Below are 10,473 nucleotides of genomic sequence, written 5' to 3'. Positions count from 1 at the left end.
ATAGGGTTACTAGAAGAACTTTGTGTAAGTTTAACTCAACACTTAGGGTTCCCATGTTTCGAGAAAGATGGGGTAAATGCATACAGCAACGTAAACAGAAGGAATGGTTGCAACTTGCATTGGTATGAGCTGCCATCTCTATAGCAATTCTGTATACACTGAAGCATGCAACTATTTAAGTGGGCTTGGGCAAGTAATGCCAAATGCTAGTATTGTCAGGTGGAAAGAAGTAAATTATGCTCCTTCAATATAGTATTGCACCAAGTTTCAGGAGCGGTGAAAATGTGTCATACAGGCAGTGGAGTGGCACCTCAGAATTCTTCTTTCAGAAGCTACAGATCTGGGATTACCCCTGTTGACAATAAACTTGTAAAAAACAAAAATACATGGTTACATAAAGTGAGAATCACCATGTTTGTATGTATTTTTCAAGAATGAAAATGCCTTTCTACCAATTGGACTAAACATTTACTAAAACTCAGTTAAAATCAAAGTGGATGGCCATGTAAATATATTAGTGTGACTAATTGAAAGGAATACTGGTACATATTCCCATGTACACTAAGTAGTCAATGATAATACGTTACTTGTTATCCCTCATACTAAGGCTGAGAATTACTTTTTATATTCACTTCCTTTTTTTACTGATGAGTTGATTTAAATATAAAAGTAAATATCACATTTTTTCAGTACCATGATTGGTCAGTTAACGGGTCACACAAGACCTTCATAATAAAGACTATATGTGGAATGGAATGTTAAGCTAATGGAAGCAACTTCATTGCTTCATATTTATTGATTGCATGATGTTTTTGATTAATTTACATATTGAGTTGTGATATTAAAACATACTTTTGGTGTTGCTTGATTTTATTTCATGCTATTACCTGTCTGACAAATATTGATGATTATGAAACTCCAGCTGTACTCGGTTGCATACTGCCTGCTCAAAGGTGATCTCTGCCTGACATACAAGGCCATGTCCAACCCAGAACTGATGGACATGCTCCACCTAAAGAAAACCTTATCCCCTCAAGCCACACACTCTAGGGATCTAAACCTCACCACAACAATAAATAAGACATGCTGGAGGGATAGATTCCAATCTACATTAGGCAGAGCTCCAAGCTAGCACTCTTCAAGAGAAACCTTGACAAGTGGATGGGAAACAGAAAGTTTATCCCAGGTATCACTTACACATTCTGGCTAGGCTTATAAATGCCTTCGGGCAGATAGCCTAGTACCTACCTATGAACCTGTGTAAAGTCTTTTATTCTGGTTCAATAAAAGTGCTTCGTTGCAAACAAACAAAAAAGAATCCACAGACAACCTCATTCCTCAAATACAGGGACTGGATGGCATGCAAAACAGCCCTTGGACCCCCTACTGGTGTAATATTTTCAACAAGACCTTCCACACACACATGTAGACAGTTCTGGCAAATTCCCATGACCCCTCAAGTATCGTATCTACTCACTGTTTCATGGCCTGGACAAAATCCAAATTGTTCCTCCCAAATCAAAGTCAGCTCAACCCTGCTTTTATTATACTGGTTATAGACAAAGCACTTTACGGTATACACAAAGCACTTTATGGTATAGAGAAAGCACTTTACAGTATATGCAAAGCACTTTGCAGTATCTATGAAATTCAAACAAGTAAATGCTATAGAAAAGTGAGGAAAAACAACTTAGTATATACTAAAAATATACAATTCAAACTGCAAATGAAAAAAAAAAAGATAATTTAAATATACAGACATCAAACTATAAAATAAAAACTTACAATGTTAAACATCAGAAATTCAGTATGTTGAGGGCGTGGCCAAGATGAGCACTGACTAGCAGCAGTTTTATCTAGCTCTCCTACTTTGATAAATTCTGACAGGATTTTATTTTTCTTAAACAATCCTTATCATTTTATTTTTTCATATTTTGGTTACAAAGAACAAATCCTAGGATTGTTTCAAAAATTATCAATTTTTATTGGAATTTTTCTGTCAAAAACCTTCTGACAACTTATCCCAGCATCTCAAACTGATGAGTCATTCTAAGACCAGCACCATGGATATTTCTCTCAAGAAAGAAATGTTATCCTTGGCAACAAATATGCATGAAATGTCACTGAAACTGGACAAGATGGATACAAAGATGGAGGTCTTTGAAGAAAAATACTCAAGACAAATGGACTTAATACATAAAGAGCTATAACTATAGAAAACACAAATTTCAGATATTGAACAATTTCTTACTGATGTAGATGGAAGACTACAGCAGGGAGAACATAATATTGATCTTTTTATTAAAACAAAACACAGCACTCCAGAATAAACTAGAAGATCTAGAAAATAGATCTTGTAGAAATACTCTAAGGATTTTTGGTCTACCAGAAAACATAGAAGGAAATAATATGGTGATTTTTTTAACTTCTTGGTTTCCATCTGTTCTAGACCTTTCAGAAGCTCTTTCATATGGAATTGAAAAGGCTCATAGATCACTTGTTGCATCTACAAAAAACAAAACCTTACCTAGATCAGTAATAGTAAGATTTATGTTTACACACAATAAATAATTAATCTTGAAAACTGCTAGGCCCAAATCACCCATAAAATAAAAGACAACATTATACACTTTGACATGATTATTCAAATGCTGTTATTTTAAAAATAAAACTCTTCCATTTAATTAAAGAACTAAAGAAAAATCAAATAAAGGTGCATATTCTATTCCCAGCCAGACTAAAACTTTTTCTTGATGATGGCATAAAAATATTTGATGATTTGGACCCTGCTATTGCATTTATTGAAACAAATAAAATCTTAGATAAGCTAGAGGATATGGAATGGTCAAACATCACCCTGAAAAGAATTGCAGAGAATAACAGCTGGAAATCAGCAGAAAAAAAGAAGAAGCTGAAAGATAAATAATTGTCTCAATGCAGCAAACAGTGTTTAATTTCTCTCCTTCATTTCACCGCTTTCATTTTGGCTAATGTAACACAGGAATTTATTACAGGGACTTGTTCTTTTCTTGACTGCATTGCTGGTGTAATAAAGAAAAGAAAATGGACTGCTTAGAAACTTTCATATCTATGGTTCCTGACTTCACAGTGTGCTGAAATAGTTACACAGAGGTAATCCAGTATGAATTTGATTAATTTTGTGTTTTCTTTTATTCCTTTTATTTTATTTATATATGGCATCTAAGTCTGCTTGTTTCATCAAACAGGCTCTTTTGTTCATTTTTTTCTATTTTGGTGCCCACTCGTGTTGTAAGGAGGTGCTGCTTTTATTGGTACATGTCTGACTGCCTTAATTGATTTTGTTTAATTCCTGGACTAATGGTTTTCGGGCATAGCTCTGTATAAAATGAATTCAAGAGTAAACTTTTGGCTCATGAACTGTTTTTCAACAAGTGAAGCTCTTTTCAAAGTAGTTCCCACTATTGAACTCACCTTTCCGATTCAAGGGACTGATTGCGAGCCATCTCAACACTCGCAGCTTCACAAGGCTTTAGCGTACATCCCATCTTCATGCGGACGAGAAATTTCAACCTTTGACCTTGCCAAGAGGAACAGGATGGAATACTAAAACACATGTTAAATCCATTAAAAATCAGCACTTCAATACAACTTTAGATAGAGACTAGCAAATTCTAAAGGTATGTCTTTTTTTCCCCATAATCTTCTGACTGATTCACAGCTAGCACCACTGAAACTTGGACTCTCTTTCATTCCAGAACAGAGTATAATCTTGAGTGAAGATATTACAGACTTGACAGTCTTTGCCAGAAATGTTATGCTTAAGATGCTTTTTTTCCTGACACTAATTTAAATATATTTAAGAAATCTACCATATTTCAACCTGTATTAGAACCAAGTTTGGAAGCATTCTGTAAAAATGTGAAACTGATTTATTCACAGCTTATATTGTATCTGTCTCCTTTAATACACTGATTTTCATGAACTGCTCCTTTTGCTAAAATCAGGTAAGGAGTCATTATAATACATTCAAATATGTTGCTCTTTCTCCTTTTAACAGGGTATATACCTAAACACCTACATTACCATCAATGCAATGAGAAGGAGAAAGGTTTTATGAAGAATAGAGGGTGGATGAGGGAAATGAATACTAACTATTGCATTACAATTTTTCTTTTCTTTTCTTTCTCTTCCTGAGACATGTCTTTTAAGGCTACTGTTATTGAGTCTTGTCATAAATATAGAAATATTTGAATATGTTTTAAAGTACAAAGACATTCATGTCAATATTCTTAAGTAATCTGATACTAAAGCATCATATTTATCTATAATATTTGAGTCTGGACACTTGGTGGCAGTTTTACATCAACTTTGTATGTATGTTAAACCCAAGTTCATAATTACTATTCCTTGAGTTTTGAATGCATTTTATTACTTTGTCAAAATACTAAGTGCATTAATAGTTTAACTATTTATTAGCCTCTTTTTAATGCTGGTTTCACACATATTAACAAACTTTAAGGTCACTAACAATAACTTAATTGATTTTATCATCAGCTGTGAATGTAATAAGGAAAAGAGGAAAAGAAAATGAAGAGGAAAAGTATGAGGAAGGGGAGGAGGGGGGTGAAGGGAAAAGGGGAAAAAAGAGAAGAAGGAGGGGAAGAAAAAATATATAAACTTAGTAACTTAGGCTAGTGTAAGGAACTAAGATAATTAAATATGAGGTTCGTTACAAGTGATTTATTATTAATGTCTAATATGAGATTTTGAACACATATACATTTCTTTTATAATATGTTTTAAAAGGGGAAATTAACCAAAAATAACACCTTCTCATTTTCAATTCAATGTTCATTTGATTTCTATTTAGAAGCATACTTTCATTTGTTAAAGTTATCAGTTTGATGTTTTACGCATAACTTGACAATAACCACTACATATTAGCATGATGTATTATATTCTGGAAGATAATAATACCTATTAAATTTTGACTGCAAATAATAGGATGCATGGGATAGATATATTAATATGTACTATTACAAAAGAAAATCTCTATAATTCCAAACAGTGGTGGGGGGGTACAGCTGTTGCTAGTGGTAGGGCGGTTAACTTAAACAGGTTTCCTGTTTGAGTTGGGAGTTTTATTGAACTCCATGAAAGTAGTAAGGATTTACAAATTTTTTACATCTTTGTACATAGTTAAATGTTGTTCTTATTCGGTGTCTAGATCTTTTAGAAATCTGATAAATGGCCTTTTTTTACCTTTTCTGGACCACAGATCTTACAATACCTATTTTAATACTATTGGTATAACAATTGTTGATCAGGAAGTCAATATATTTATGTTCATCACCCAAGGAAGCCCAACACATTGTAATTTATGTCACACTTAAAATGTTTATCGATTAATATTAATGGGTTAAATAACTGTAAGAGGGGAAGTTTATATAAATATCTGAAACTATTTAATCATAATGTTGTATTCTTGCAAGAAACTCACCTCGTAAAGGATGCTATGAATAGACTTAATAATAAAAAATACTCAGTGTTATCCAGCTCTCATCATCAGAAAAAAGGGGTGTTACAATACTCTAGAACAATTCTTTGCCTTATACTAAAATAATAGACACATATAATGATGATAAGGGCATGTTTTGTACTGTTACACTGGAAATTAATAGGAAAATATATACCTTAATCAACATATATTGGATTCCTGGGATAGGTATTCACACAGTCAAACAACACTTGAACCAGATTGCACAATTATGTAAAAGAATTATCATCCTAAGAGGTGATTTTAATTGTATAGTCAATGAAAAATATTCAACTGCTCTTAATAGGAGAAGAATATCATCATCAACAAAGAACCTAACTGAATTTGCTGACACATACTACATTACAGATATTAATGATTTTTCTGATCCAGACTATATGACAGTATTAAGAGAATGCTAAGAGTTATAGATCATGCTTTTAACTCAAGAAATAATTTAACTCTTCTAGGTTTAGACATAAATTGCCCTTTTGACTCGGTCAATTGGGGCTACCTCTTTTATACATTAGAAGTATTTATTTTTTTCTGATAAATTCATACAACTTATATCACACCTTTATAAAGGAAGTCAGGCATATATAAGATTGGCTCTTATATCTCCCAAAATATATTGATAAACAGAAGAACTAAACAAGGTTGTTCCCTTTCTCCTTTACTCTTTACTCTTCTCATGGAACCTTTAGCCAATTGTATAAGGATGAATCCTAATATAAAAGGCTTTAATTTGAATTCCGAAGTATCATCTAAGATACAAATGTTTGCTGATGATATTCTTCTTACTGTCAATGGAGCAAATGAAACTTTATATAACATTTTTGAAGTTATGGAATGTTTTCAAAAGAATTCTGGTTTAATTTTTAATGATAATAAAACAAAAATACTTTCCATAAACTCAAATCCTAAACTTTGGGATCAGAAATTCATTAATTATTTGGTCAAAACAAATACCGTAACATACCTACAAATTATATTATCTAATAATATAAATGACATAATAAAATTAAATTATAATAACTGGATTTCTTCTACAAGAAATCTAATAACCAAATGGAATCAATTTCCATTCATAATGGATGAGAGAATTTCAATAATTAAGATGATCATATTACCTAAGATACTTTATATCATACAACCTATATCATTAATGCCATCAAACACAATGATAAAAGAATGTAATAGGATGATGCTGAGGTTTTTGTGGGCCCCAAATAAACTCAAAGTAGCCCTTACACATCACATGAAAGATTGGTCTTTAGGGGAATAGGGTTGGCCAAATATAGAATCTTATTGTATGTCATCTGCAATTAAGACTTTAACTCTACTAATTAATGAAAATTGCTCAGCCAGATAAAAAAAATTCCAAGAAACCCTTTGCTTTAGCACTTATGAAAAATCTAACTCCAATACACTATTAATTTTGAATAATCCATTGATCTGGATCTTAAAAAAAATACTTCACATTAGACAAATTCCCAATCAATTGTCTCTAGTACATGAGAAATCTATTAAAACATCTTCAAAATTTTATATTTAAAAATTGAAATTACAAATAATGGATTTTTATAATGTTTCCCATTGTCTACATAAAAGATCTTATTTCATCTTCTAACTTTCCTGATACTATTCCTCTTAAGGACAAAAAAACTTATCTTCTGGCATCAGTTTTTGGATGGAGATGATTTAATCTCTTTAGAATATCTAACAACTAAATATGATCTAAAACAATTATAGTTACAGCTCCAAACATATAGACAATTCATGACAGATAAAATCAATTATATCCCACTAAACTCAAGAACACTACCCAAACTAATAAAACTTTTAACCATCTACACACATAAAGACACATCAAATGAGTGTAAGCTTTCAAATATTACAGAGTAATTAACAAAGAAACAAAAAGTATATCTGATTTTCTTCTTTCAGCTGCTCCCGTTAGGGGTCACCACAGTGGATCAACTGTTTCCATTTCTTCCTGTCCTCTGCATCTTGCTCTGTCACACCAACCACCTGCATGTCCTCTCTCACCACATCCATAAACCTTGTCTTAGGCCTTCTTCTTTTCCTGTTACCTGGCAGCTTCATCCTTAGCATATTTTTCCCAATATATTCTGTATCCCTCCTCAACACATGTCCAAACCAATGTAATCTTGCCTCTCTGGCTTTGTCTCCAAACCTTCCAACCTGGGCTGACCCTCTAATATACTTATTCCTAATCCTGTCCATCCTTGTCACACCCAGTGAAAATATTAACATCTTCAACTCTGCCATGTCAAGCTCTGACTCCTGCCTTTTTGTCAGTGCCACTGTCTCCAGCCCATATAACATAACTGCTCTCACTATCCTCTTGTAGGCCTTCTCTTTCACTCTTACTGGTACTTGTCTGTCACAAATCACTCCTGACACTCTTCTCCACCCACTCCATCCTGCCTGTACTCTCTTCTTCACCTCTCTTCCACACTCACCATTGCTCTGAACTGTTGATCCCAAGTATTTAAACTCATCCACCTTTGCCATCTCTACTCCCTGCATCTTCACCATTCTTCTATCCTCCCTCTCATTCACACACATATATTCTGTCTTAGACCTGCTGACCTTCATTCCACTTCTCTCTAGAGCATATCTCCACCTCTCTAGGTTCTCCTCCACCTGTTCCCTACTCTAACTACAGATTACAATGTTATCTGCAAACATCATAGTCCACGGGGACTCCTGTCTGATCTTGTCTGTCAACCTGTCCATCACCATTGCAAATAAGAAAGGGCTCAGAGCTCATCATTGATGTAATCACACCTCCACCTTAAACGCATCTGTCATACCCACCGCAGACCTCACCGCTGTCACACTACCCTCGTACATATCCTGTACCACTCTTACATACTTCTCTGACACTCCCGACTTCCTCATACAATACCACAACTCCTCTCTAGGCACCCTGTCATATGATTTCTCTAAGTCCACAAAGACACAATGCAACTCCTTCTGAACTTCTCTGTACATCTCCATCAACACTCTCAGAGCAAATATTGCATCTGTAGTGCTCTTTCCTGGCATGAAACCATACTGCTGATCACTAATCATCATCTCCCTTCTTAACCTAGCTTCCACTACTCTTTCCCATAACTTCATGCTGTGACTGATTAATGTAATCCCTCTGTAGTTAGTACAGCTCTGCACATCACTCTTATTTTTAAAAATCGGTACCAAAACACTTTTTCTCCATTCCTCTGGCATCCTCTCACTTTCCAAGATTTCATTAAACAATCTAGTTAAAAACTCCACTGCCATTTCACCTAAATACCTCCATGCTTCCACAGGTATGTCATCTGAATGAACAGCCTTTCCATCCTTGATCCTCTTCATAGCTATCCTTACTTCCTCCTTGCTAATCCACTGCAATTTATGATTCACTATCCACACATCATTCAACATTCTCTCCCTTTCATTCCCTTCATTCATCAGCCCCTCAAAGTACTCTTTCCATCTGCTCAGCACACTCTCCTCGCATGTGAGTACATTTCCCTCATTATCCTTTATCACCCTTACCTGCTGCACATCTTTCCTAGCTCAGTCCCTCTATCTAGCCAATCAGTACAGGTCCTTTTCTCCCTCCTTAGTGTCCAACCTTTCATACAACTCTTCATACGCCATATCCTTAGCCTTCGCCACCTGTCTCTTTGCCATGCACCTCATCTCCTTATACTCTTGTCTACTTTCTTCATCTCTCTGACAATCCCACTTCTTCTTCACCAACCTCTTTCTCTGTATATTCTCCTGTACTTCTTCATTCCACCACCAGGTCTCCTTGCCCTCCTTCCTCCTTCCAGATGTCACACCAAGCACCTTTCTTGCCATCTCTCTTACTAGCTCTGCTGTGGTTACCCAGCTATTTGGTAACTCTTCACTTCCACCCAGTGCCTTTCTTAACTCTTCCCTGAACTCCACCTCACAATTACCCTTTTTCAATTTCCACCATTTGATCCTTTGTGCTGCCCTCACACTCATCCTCCTCTTCTTGATCACCAATGTCATCCTACAAACCACCATCCTATGCTGCCTAACGACACTTTCCCCTCCCACCACTTTACAGTCTCCAATCTCCTTCAGACTGGCCCTTCTACATAAGATATAATTCACCTGTGTGCATCTTCCTTCACTCTTGTATGTCACCCTATGCTCCTCCCTCTTGTTAAAAAATGTATTCATCACAGCCATGTCCATCCTTTTTGCAAAATCCACTACCATCTGACCTTCTGCATTCCTTTGCTTAACACCATACCTACCCATCACTTCCTCATCCCCTCTGTTCCCTTCACCAACATGCCCATTGAAATCTGCTCCAGTCACCATTCTCTCACCCTTGGGTACAGTCATCACCACTTCATCCAACTCACTCCAAAATGTTTCTTTTTCATCCATCGCACATCTGATATATATTGGAATTACTTTATCCTAACTAATAATAACCCACCTTCTGATGATGATAAGAAAATAATACCGCAATCATCCAAACAAACTACTTCCTCAACTTAATTGGAGATTGTACTCATGGAAGTTTCTTAAGAGAGTATTTTTTACACCCCATAAACTAGAATTGATTAGAAAAAAAAAGGTATTGTGTTGGAAATGTAAATTAGAGACCAAGGCAGATTGGCAACACATGTTTTATGATTGTATAGCTGTGGAGCAATATTGGAATAATATTAAGAATTTTCTTCAGATCCTATTCTCTGATAAATTTGTTTTATCTAAATCTTTAATTTTATGTAATACTCCAATTCCTAAATGTGTCAGAAAAATCAAATATCCCTTCTTATTGTCTGTATTGACAGTGACTAGGAAAATCATAACCAGAAACTGGAAAACTGAATCTTCTCCCTCATTTGCAGAATTCAAAATTGTTCTTGCTGAACTATGTCAACTAGAAATGATGA

The sequence above is a fragment of the Protopterus annectens genome, chromosome 7.part0 (assembly GCF_019279795.1).
Source record: "Protopterus annectens isolate FY-2018-M chromosome 7.part0, PAN1.0, whole genome shotgun sequence".
Taxonomy (NCBI): Eukaryota; Metazoa; Chordata; order Ceratodontiformes; family Protopteridae; genus Protopterus; species Protopterus annectens.
The sequence above is the reverse complement of the archived record's forward strand: the minus strand, read 5'-3'. Positions refer to the sequence as shown.